The sequence below is a fragment of the Zeus faber genome (genome assembly GCF_960531495.2).
Source record: "Zeus faber genome assembly, contig: SCAFFOLD_72, whole genome shotgun sequence".
NCBI lineage: Eukaryota > Metazoa > Chordata > Actinopteri > Zeiformes > Zeidae > Zeus > Zeus faber.
In genome coordinates this window covers 40,001-50,679 of record NW_028293056.1, presented here as the reverse complement: position 1 = coordinate 50,679, position 10,679 = coordinate 40,001, and the positions used below count along the sequence as shown (strand labels likewise).

Below are 10,679 nucleotides of genomic sequence, written 5' to 3'. Positions count from 1 at the left end.
CGGAGCAGATATTTACAAAAAGAACAACCAAATTTGATCGATATCACAGACGCGGTCCAATGCACTCCAGGCCGAAATATGTCCAACCAGGCTAAAAGTGTCCGAAACACAAACTACGGCAGAAGCTACGAACACGGTCGAGGTGTCATTTAAACCGCTATGTCACAGGGATGTTGTTGTTTACATTTCATCCAAACCGATCGACATATGGAGCAGATATTAGTGAAATACCGAAACAACTTTGATCCCAAAATTTTCAGATGGTCTTGGTAAACTGACACATCACACGTCTCGTTCTAAAATGAAGGAGATGACATTTACAGTAAGATTCTTTATGACATCATCATATTATTTTCTATAAATGTACAGATTCATATTGAGAATGTCCAGTTGGACCGTGTCCAGTGTGCAGTGTAGACTCCGTCACTCTGTACTTGTTTAGACGTTACCAACTATTGATTTACGTTTATATTTATAAAGCTTCTTACCTGATAGATGTCAGTAGATCTGTTTGATTGATATTTTAAATAGTAAGAGTAATTTGTGTCAGGGTATGGGAACTTTTGCTGAAGTGAAAGGTCTGAGTACTTCTTCCACCGCTGGTTGCAAATGCAACGGGTAAATATAAAAATTTGACAACATAACCAGAGAAAAAAAATCAAGATTTTTCCGGTACAATGTTCAGTGAAATGGGTAATGGGTGGATAATGGGAAATATGCAGAATCACGCGTCAATACAATCTTAAACATGAACAGTCTCGAGATAAATAGGAAAGAGTACACAGCTATACACAATACACATCATCTGTAAATAAATAATTGATGTATTAAATGTTATACGCGGTTGATCAGTGGGCCTGAGATGTCAAAATGCAAAAATATGTAAAGAATGATAACTGATGGGTTTTGTAAATATGTGGAAACGTGTGTGAACCGAACCTGGCATCACCAGACCAACTCGCTGTGTAATGCTGGGGTCACACCGCCAGCGGCGGCTTCTGTGCCCTGGTGTTTGTGGGCATGTCAGCTCAAATTGGACTGGCTGTTGTGGGCGTGCCAAACATTTCACAGCTCTCTCCTGTTCCATATTTAATATACATTATTTAGATAGATGATGTACCTTTTTTTTATTTATTTTTTAATGGTGGAGCTGTTTACTTTAGCAAATTAAATGACCTCTTCAAGAAATAATGTAAAGGATCTTTCCATCCGTCCCTTAAAATAAAGAATTGTCCTCATTGGAGGAACACAAATCGACGTGTTCCTTTTTTATCGATAGTTAAATGGACATTTTTCACTAAAAAAATAGCCTAATGATGTGTCCGGTTGTCCATTTTCAAGGATCAGCGCCATTGAGAGCGTATCTTCCCTCCTATTGGCTATCGCGGGCGCTCGCCGCTGCTCATTTGCATATAAATTAAATCTGCTCACCTTTTTTTGTTGCCCTGAAGCCCGTCACTGGTCGTTGCTCCGCCCCCTGCAGCTCCGCCCCCTGCAGCTGGATAAAGCCGAGCTCCGTTTGAAATGCATTGGATAGACCTACAACCAATCAGAGCGCTGGATAGACCTACAACCAATCAGAGCGCTGGATACACCTACAACCAATCAGAGCGCTGGATACACCTACAACCAGTCAGAGCACTGGATAGACCTACGACCAATCAGAGAACTGGATAGACCTACAACCAATCAGAGTGTTGGAGCGTGTGAGGTGGCGCTAAGTGAGTGAGTTGGTCAATTAAAGTTTTGAAGAACAACAAACATCTTTCTCATCAACAAAAGCTTTGTATGGAAGATAAAGCGTCCAGTTGGTTTAATACTGTCGCCATCCTTCCACGTCAGCGGCAGCCATCTTGGAAAGGTGCGTCAACCGCGCTTCTCCGCCTCGTCATGGTATCAGCCCCGCCCCACGTGAGATAGACGGTTGTGATTGGCCGAGCCTGGGGAGGTCGGGTGGAGATCTGTCTGAATGGGAGGGCGGCCGGACGTATTCTGCAGAGAAGATGGAACGGCAGCTGCAGGTTTGTTCTTGTTCCCAGGATAGTGTGAACCCTCCTATACACACGATGTTCGATAATGACAAAGTGGAAACATGTTTTTGGAATTATATACAGTATATATTCTTAATTAGTAAGTATCGCGTCCTTCACTTCCTCGTCACACTGTGTGTGGAGCTTCTCTCCGACTCCCCCAGGTTGGATGCAGCTTTCCTCAGCTCTGCAGGAACCTTTCATCAGTTCAGCTGCAACACTTAAGGACATTCAGACCCGTCCTGAGGCCTCACACAGACAGACAGACAGGTAACCACACAGTCAGAGAGACAGGCAGACAGGCAGGCAGACAGACAGACAGGTCACCACACAGACAGACAGACAGACAGGCAGACAGGTCACCACACAGACAGACAGGCAGGCAGACAGACAGACAGACAGGTCACCACACAGACAGGCAGGCAGACAGACAGACAGGTAACCACACAGACAGACAGACAGATAATAGCCGTGATGACAGATCACAGACAGTCATGGATGAATTTTCGTTATAATCTGCCTCATAATAACCCTTTAACACCGCCCCCCCCACCTGTCTCTCTCTCTCTCTCCATTGATGGATGGGGTCAAGCTGCATGCGCTCCAGCTGAGGTCAAAGGTCAAGCTGAAACCTCACTTCTCACTTCCTCTCCTGTAATAAAAGCTGAAGCTCCAGTCCTCCAAGCCCCAGCGCTCCAACGCATCAGAACGGGTGATGAATGAACTGCTGCGAGGAATTACACACGGAGCACACACACACACACACACACACACACACACACACACACACACGCTCACACGGATACACACACCCACACACACTGTGGAATAGCTCCTTCTGTATGTAAATGATGGATAGCGCCCCCTAATTGACAGTGGCATCGTTGCTTTTATTTATTCAGCTGTGAGAAGAAGCCTTTTGGCCTCAGAGGCAACGCTTGAAATTATTATTTTAAATCTGATGACGATGCATCCGAAACGATAATGATCAGACTCCCAGTCACACACACACACACACACACACATTATCTATTGTACATTCATTTCGCTTTTTTATATACTTGAATACTTTTTATACCTCTTTAAAATACTTTTGTTATTACTCTTTTTTTTTTTGTTCCTTGTTTATCTTACTTGCCTGCATCCGAACACAGAGCCTGAAACACAAGAACTTCATTGCCATTACCATCTCCATCGGGATGCAACCACGCTGATGACGGCACAAACACATCCACACACACGCACACACACGCACACATACACACACACCAATCAGGCCTTGCAGATGGTTGGATTTGAACTTCCCGTTAACATTCCCGCCACAGAACCCTCTGTCGGCCTCAAACTACTTATTGACTTTTGGAGCGACGCTGTGTTTGTTTTTTCGGGCGTCTCCACTTTGATGTTCTGCAATTGACTTGACGCCGCACGTTCAGACAACGTGCGGCGTTTCTCGATATGAACTCTGCGTTGTGATCAAAATGCAAACGACAAACTCTCCTTTATATTTGTTTTTATAAATGATAAATTTTGCGAGGAATTTCGGGAGGAACCCAGGATTGCTCAAACAAAAGAATCCATTGGTAATTCCATTTTCTAATGACATTAACACAGTGAGCAGCGCTTCCTCATCTCCTTCTGAAGTCACATTACATCCAATAAGAACAGTAAGAACAATAAGAACAATGGGAAGGGGAGCAGCATGCAGCTGCTCTGAGGTCAGTCTGAAGCGTTCCGTGTGATATTACGAACCATGAGCGTGTTATTTATCACACACGGTACATCCCATAATGTGCGGTGAGTTTATGAAGGGAATCTGTTTTCAATCTCTTCGCCCAGTTTCTCATCTCCTCGGCAGCCGGGACTCCATTACGCTGCGTCGGGTGATGAAGGGATGCTCCTCTTCATCAGAGAGAAAAGAGATAATGAAGAAGGGATTGGAAGACTTTCTGAAATGATACAAGAACATCACTGACGCTGTGTGTGTGTGTGTGTGTTTTCGTGCATGTGTGTGTGCGCGTGTGTGTGTCTCTGTGTGTGCGTGCGGGCGTTTTTCAATCAGTGCCGTGAAGTATTTGTCTGCGAGCGCCTGGACGGCCCTGCGGCATTCAAATAATGCAAACGTGGCTCGGGGTCTGAGTTAACTTCCCGTGGAAGTGGATTCAAAGTGCTCCGCGTCCTCGGCGCCGAACGAGCCGCGCCGCTCGCCCCGACGGCTGGAGCGCGGCCGGTCACCGATTCCTGCCCCAGCCTGCGCGTCCAAAACATCGCTCTCACGCGGCCAGGGCGCCGCCGCCCGCCCGCCGCTTCCACTTCGGAGGTTTTTCTCACCGACGCTTTGGCCTCGATTACTGACGGTAATGACATAATGACGCCATTTAAAGGGGCGATCAAGGTTCAGTGGATCAATGCTTGACCGGGGCGGGGCCAGTCAGTCAGAGGCTTCCAGCTCTCCAAACAGGCAGGCTGTTTCTTTGGGAACCAGAGTCGTGTCGGAACAGGTCGGCGCCGCTCCCACGTTGTGCTGCAGGGTTACAACGTCCGGACAAACGGGAGGGATTCAGGTGAAATATCGTGTGTTTATTGAGCTTAAAAACAATTGGTAAGCAGGTTGTATAGAGGATGACATCATCAAAGCATGTAGATGTATGATATGCTTTATTGAATATTTAAAATAAAATAAGTCCCGTCTGTTTAAAAATAAATATTATGAATATTACGACTTGATATCAAATAATTTCCATTTGTGTTCAATAAGCTAAAGGTGAAGCTGCTTTTATTAACATTTCACTCCAATAAAGTTGAGATAATTAAAAAAAACAAAATAAAAATGGCAAGTAGGTCTAAATAAATAATAGTTTGTGGTGTTATATTTGACATAATAAATATTTAACGTCTGCTTTGGGTCGAACTTAAATATCCAAAAAACACCAAACTACGGATGTATGTGTCCCTGTTGTCAAGGATACGTCATCTTTGAGTCGTGGACGCTGCGCTCCGTCTCCGCTCCGTGTTTACTGCGTTCACAAGCACCACCTGTCTATTAGGGAGGGGGCGGGGCTTATTTCTATATCCACTTATATCCACTATATCCACTTATCACAAATATTTTCAATTTTCACTGTTCATCTCTTTTCGCGTTGAGCCTCGGGGATCCTGCGATGACCCGGGACCCCTGAATTCCAGAACCTTCCAGGATCAGACCTCCCGGAGCGCCGCCGTGGACAGACAGTGGACGTCAACCGGTGTTTTTCTCCCTCTGCGCCGCCTCCACAGCGTCTGCTCCACGTGCGCTAAACGCTTGTGATGTCTTCAACGGGGAGCGAGCGCCGCGTTAATTTGACTGTCCGAGCGCCGGCAGGCCCCCACCAATCAGGCTCCTGCCCAGGAAGTAATTGCCGAGCCACCACGCTCGGATGCGCTCGACCTCCATGACCCAAAAAGCCATTTCCATTTTTCTGACCAGGAAAATAAAAAATGAACATATCTTGTTAATTGCAAAAAAAAAAAAAAAAAAAGGCAAACATTCTCTCTCCCGCTCGTCCCCATTGAAGACAAAATGCTGAAAAGCATTTTCATTTTCATTCATCAGCGTTTATCAGTCATCTCAAGTCCCTTCAGCTACAATCACCGTCACAGCTCCAGAGTGCAGGAACTGTCCACCGTCGCGGGGAGCAATTTGCCTTAATGTGCAGTGTTTTGTTGCAGCAAACGCCGGCTTTTTCTGAATCCACTGACATTTCTCAGAAGACACCGCCCCCAGGCCCGGAACACACGGAGGAGTGAGGACGGAGGTGACGCCTCCTGACGTGCACCTCCAGCAAGGCACTGTGTCCTCAAACGATCAGTTGCAGTTGTACAACAGCCTGTTGTACTGGGCGGCTCCCAGTGTCACCAGTACAGACTTTGGTTGTACTGGGCGGCTCCCAGTGTCACCAGTACAGACTGTGGTTGTACTGGGTGGGTCCCAATGTCACCAGTACAGACTGTGGTTGTACTGGGTGGCTCCCAGTGTCACCAGTAGCGAGTGGCTGTGGTTGTACTGCGAAGCTCCCAGTGTCACCAGAACAGACTGTGGTTGTACTGGGCAGCTCCCAGTGTCACCAGTACAGACTGTGGTTGTAGTGGGCGGCTCCCAGTGTCACCAGTACAGACTGTGGTTGTACTGGGCAGCTCCCAGTGTCACCAGTACAGACTGTGGTTGTAGTGGGCGGCTCCCAGTGTCACCAGTACAGACTGTGGTTGTACTGGGCGGCTCCCGGTGTCACCGGTACAGACTGTGGTTGTACTTGGCGGGTCCCAGTGTCACCAGTACAGACCGTGGTTGTAATGGGCGGCACCCAGTGTCACCAGTATAGACTGTGGTTGTACTGGGCGGCTCCCAGTGTCACCAGTAGCGGGTGGCTGTGGTTGTACTGCGAAGCTCCCAGTGTCACCAGTAGCAGACTCTGGTTGTACTGGGCGGGTCCCAGGTGTATGGTACTGAAGCAGGGTCTGAGCTCAGTGTCCTCTCAGTCCATATTATCCAATGAGAGTGGAGTAGATTCATATTTTACCGTCTGTGTTCATCATCGTCATCATGCTTCAGTATTTAGTGAATCTCGTAAAAAAAAAATCAAGAAATGAAAAGTCCTCCCTCACCAGGATTCACACAACGACCAGATCGATACCTCCCGCTGCTCACAGCCACGCCCGCCTTCGCCTCACGGCCCCTCCACCACCGCCGCCATCCGAATTGGTTGAATAGAGACGTCTGTCACCGGCAAACAAACGCGAGGCGAAGCGATGAAGTGGGGGACCTCCCCGGGGTCCGGGAAGACTCACCTGGGTTTGTGTTTCCTGTCGCCCGGCGTCCGACGAAGAACCTCTCAAGCGTCGGACGAGGCGCTCGCTGTGAGGCGGAGGAGCTGCACCGACGCCAACAAACACCTTCCTGTAAGGGGACACCTCGGCGCAGGCTTTGACGCCAACCTTCCTGGGGGTTAGGCACCGCCAGCGCGTCTCTCAGGGCGTACGGAGTACGGAGTACAGAGTACGGCGTCCAGGAGTAGCTCTGAGGAACCGCGCCAAAGGCAGCGAAACACGTCTTACCTTGGAGGAGGAGATAAAGGTTTGTTGCCAAGCTTCCTGCACAAACTTTGAGTGAGGAGTAAGACTTCTCTTTGGCGTACACGACGGTCCTCGCAACAAAACGGAATTATTGCCAAACGGAAACTCGTTGTGTCCTGATTGGCTATGATCTTGACATGACGCCATCTGTGCGTCTACGACCCCAGAGAAGCCAGGATGCCATTATCGTCGGCGCTGTGAGGACAACCCGCCGAGCGGTGATGGACCTTAAACCGTCGCCGTTGGAAAGTTTCTCCGTCGCCGTTGGAAAGTTTCTCCGTCGCCGTTGGAAAGTTTCTCCGTCGCCGTTGCCCCAAAACATGAAGCTTCAGCTTCTGTTTGTTCAGAACGTGCACAGGATCCTCCACGGCGAAAGCCCAGCACAAATGATCCCACCTCTAACCAAACGAGACATCTTCATAGATTATGAAGTGGAGCAAACATTGCAGGAGGAGAGAGACGTGTCCAGACGCCTGGCAACCACTTATTATGGGATGGTTTGGAGCCAGATGGGATCATTTCTCCTGACGGGCCTCGTCCTGAACAGCTCTGCTGCGCCCCCTGAATCCTGCTGCAGGTGGGAGCGGCTTCCAGGGTCGAAACCTTTTAACCGGTGAAAGCAGGACTGCACTGCGTCAGGACGCTTCCTGCCGAGAGGCTCGCTAGACGCCGCGTGACGCCGCCGCCACAACACACAGTTGAGTCTCGAGTCGAGTTTTTCCAATAAATTACGTTTTATTTTTCAGATTTGGGTTTTACATCGTAGGTAGGAACCATGCAGTTGTTGCTTGTTTTGTCCAACGCTAATAGTAAAGATATTCCACATCACAGATCACACAGAGTTAAATGAACACAAACACAGAAGCTCCCATGGTCAACACCTTTACATATATACAGACGCTGAAATTGGCCTTTCTTCCGTTTTGGGTTTGTCTTCATTTTTTCCCGATGAGAAGCTCTTCATATTTCACTCCTACGCTGCATTTCCTTGTGACCGCACACGGTCGAAGCAAAAACCCTAGAACTAACTGTAACGCAAGGCACACCATTATATTTGAAATATTTGAAAACCTACATGGAGCCACGCCCCTCATCCACAGGCCCCCCCGTGCTAAACACCTCCAGAATGTTCAAGAAGAAACAAGAGATGACCAGCGCCACGCCGAGTGCCGGCCATCGGGGAGCGGCCGACGCCGTCTCTTACTTTGGTGATGTTGCATAGATAAAATAACGCCTCCTTTTTTTTTTTTTTTTTTTTTTCCCCGGGAACATCGGGGCGATGGGTCGGGAGGGGTCATCTTTCGGGAAAAAAAAAAAAACGCATTTCAGGGGCGAAGGACGTTCCATTGGGGAAAACGCCGTCGCCGCCGTTCCCGAATTGACGCGCGCGCGCATGATGGAGTAGGAAGCTGTGCGTGGCTGCTGAGCGCGGCCGGAGCCTTTGGAAAACCCCCCGAAACGCGGCTCTTAAAGCGACCGTTCGGGGAGACGCCGGCGCCGAGCGGCTGCTGGGAAACCCACCAACGCGGGACCAAATAACACCATTCCTCAAGGTGTCAGCCTTCGCATATGTGGCGACTTGTCAGCCCCAGTATATTTTTCATTTCGACAACTAAGATTAATTTCCCTCCAGGTCTGGCGAGGAGAGCAAGCTTCTGTTAGTACGGTGAAATGTGACTTACTGAGCACTTGGAATAATATTCATGTTTGTGTTTGTTTACAAGTGGCTTTATGAACAGTGGACGACGCTCCACCAGCTTAATATCAGTAAATGCACCGTCACCTCCACGTCGCCGTTGCTTTTTTCCCTCCCTCAACACGGCTCGCGGTCAAGCACCGCCGCACCGGTGCCACGCCTCCCAAGGAGGCCACGTCGCCCCCCTCCGCTCGGATTAAAACAGGGCCGCTGCCTCGTCGGTCCCTCCGGGCTTTCGCCGTTTTTTTTCAACGCGGTTACCGTGGCGACCGAAAAAAGGGTTGATTCTGTTGCAGCCCCCCCCCGCCGAAACATGCGACGCAATTTGCAACTTCCAATATTCCACGACTCGTTCCCCCTTTCCCCCCCCCCCCCGAACATAAAGAAGTTCCGGGAGGGAAAACAGATAAGTCGATAAAAGAGACGTTCAATTCCAAACGAACAAAAGCGCTCACGCTGCCGGTGGCGTGACGTAGGCTCCGTCCTCCCGGGGAAGGGGGCTGTTGAGCGGGACATTTAATGCGGACAAGTCTCTGGCAAATACCGGGGAGATGCTGGAGGAATTTGCATCGGTTATCGCCTGCGGCAAAAGCACGATTTCCCGGAGGGACGGCCGAAAGGGGAACACGCATCGTTTTAAGAGCACCGTTCTCGGTGTGCCACGTCCGGACCCGGCGCCGCTGAGCGCGCTCCCGGATCCCCCGCCCCCCCGGAGGACGAGCGCTGCCCCCGTCCCCGCTGCGCCCGCCGCCGGCGCCTTGAGGGATCTTCCGTTAAATCGTTTTTTTTTTTGTTTTGTGGTTTTTCTTTTGACGGATCCTTGCACCAGGTTGACCTCCGCCGCCGCGGCGGGCGCCTGGCGGCTCCACGGCCTCGCGGAGAAATGGGGCGTTTGGCCTGTTTTGGATTGGCCCCCACAGGGGTGCGGTGCGGCGGGCGGCGGATGGTCAGCTGTTGCAAAGAGCTGCAGCAGTCTCGCTGTCCTGTAGGCGAGACACGTGGATGAGACCTGGCTGCGTCCCCACTGTTACATCTGCAGCTCAGAGCACCAGAGTGACACCTAAATGCCATGCACACGGCTGAGGGGTGTGCGTGTGCGTGTGTGCGTGTGTGCGTGTGTGTGTGTGTGTGTGTGTGTGTGTGTATGTGTGTGTGTGTGTGTCACGGAGGAGCAGAGCAGCGAGAGAGAACAGGTTCAAAATGTGACCAGAGGCTACGAAGGAGGAACAAAGGACGGAAGGAAGCGGCGCAGAAAGCGAGGAATCTAAAGCCCCCCCCCCCCCACCCCGGCCGCCGTCCTCCGATTGGTTGGCGCCCCTGTCGCTCGCCGGCGCTAGAGCCCGCCCACCCCGGGACCGGAAGCGGTGTCGGGCGCGAAGCTGAACCCGGAACAGCGCCCACCACGGACCTCAGACGGCTGTGAACTCCGGCCATGTGGTGGAGTCGCGCTGCGCACGGAGCTTCGCGCGACGGAGGACAGATCCATATTTACACATCTTCTCTTTGGCGACAGGGTCGATATTTGCCTTTTTTTCCGGAAAACACACTTGAGATTGATTTGCCGGCGTCCTTGAGGACTTCACAGCGTTTTGTGAATGATGTCAGCAAAGGTCCCACGCAAGTTCAATCACATCATTTCATGTCAGGTTTGGGTTTGTGATCGCAGTCACTGTGTGCGTCCATTCGGACAAGAGTTCTGTCGGCTGCAAGGAGGTGCAACTGAGACGCACTTCCTGGTCTAGGGTGTGTATACGTCAATGTTTGGTGTGGGTATACTTTCTGGTTTTGGGTGGGTATACGTCCATGTTTTGTGTGGGTGCACTTCCTGGTTTTGTCTGGGTGTA

General features: G+C 50.2%; 1 protein-coding gene across 1 annotated transcript in view; it reads right to left on the bottom strand.

Annotated features, from left to right (window-relative positions):
* Positions 1–10,163: 10,163 nt before the first annotated feature.
* Positions 10,164–10,679, bottom strand: part of LOC307247656 (A-kinase anchor protein 6-like) — a gene marked incomplete at its 5' end in the record, with an annotated part of 35,585 nt that continues 35,069 nt past the window's right edge. Inside the window, one exon of the mRNA XM_080024689.1 lies at positions 10,164–10,679. This exon is cut by the window's right edge and continues 720 nt beyond it.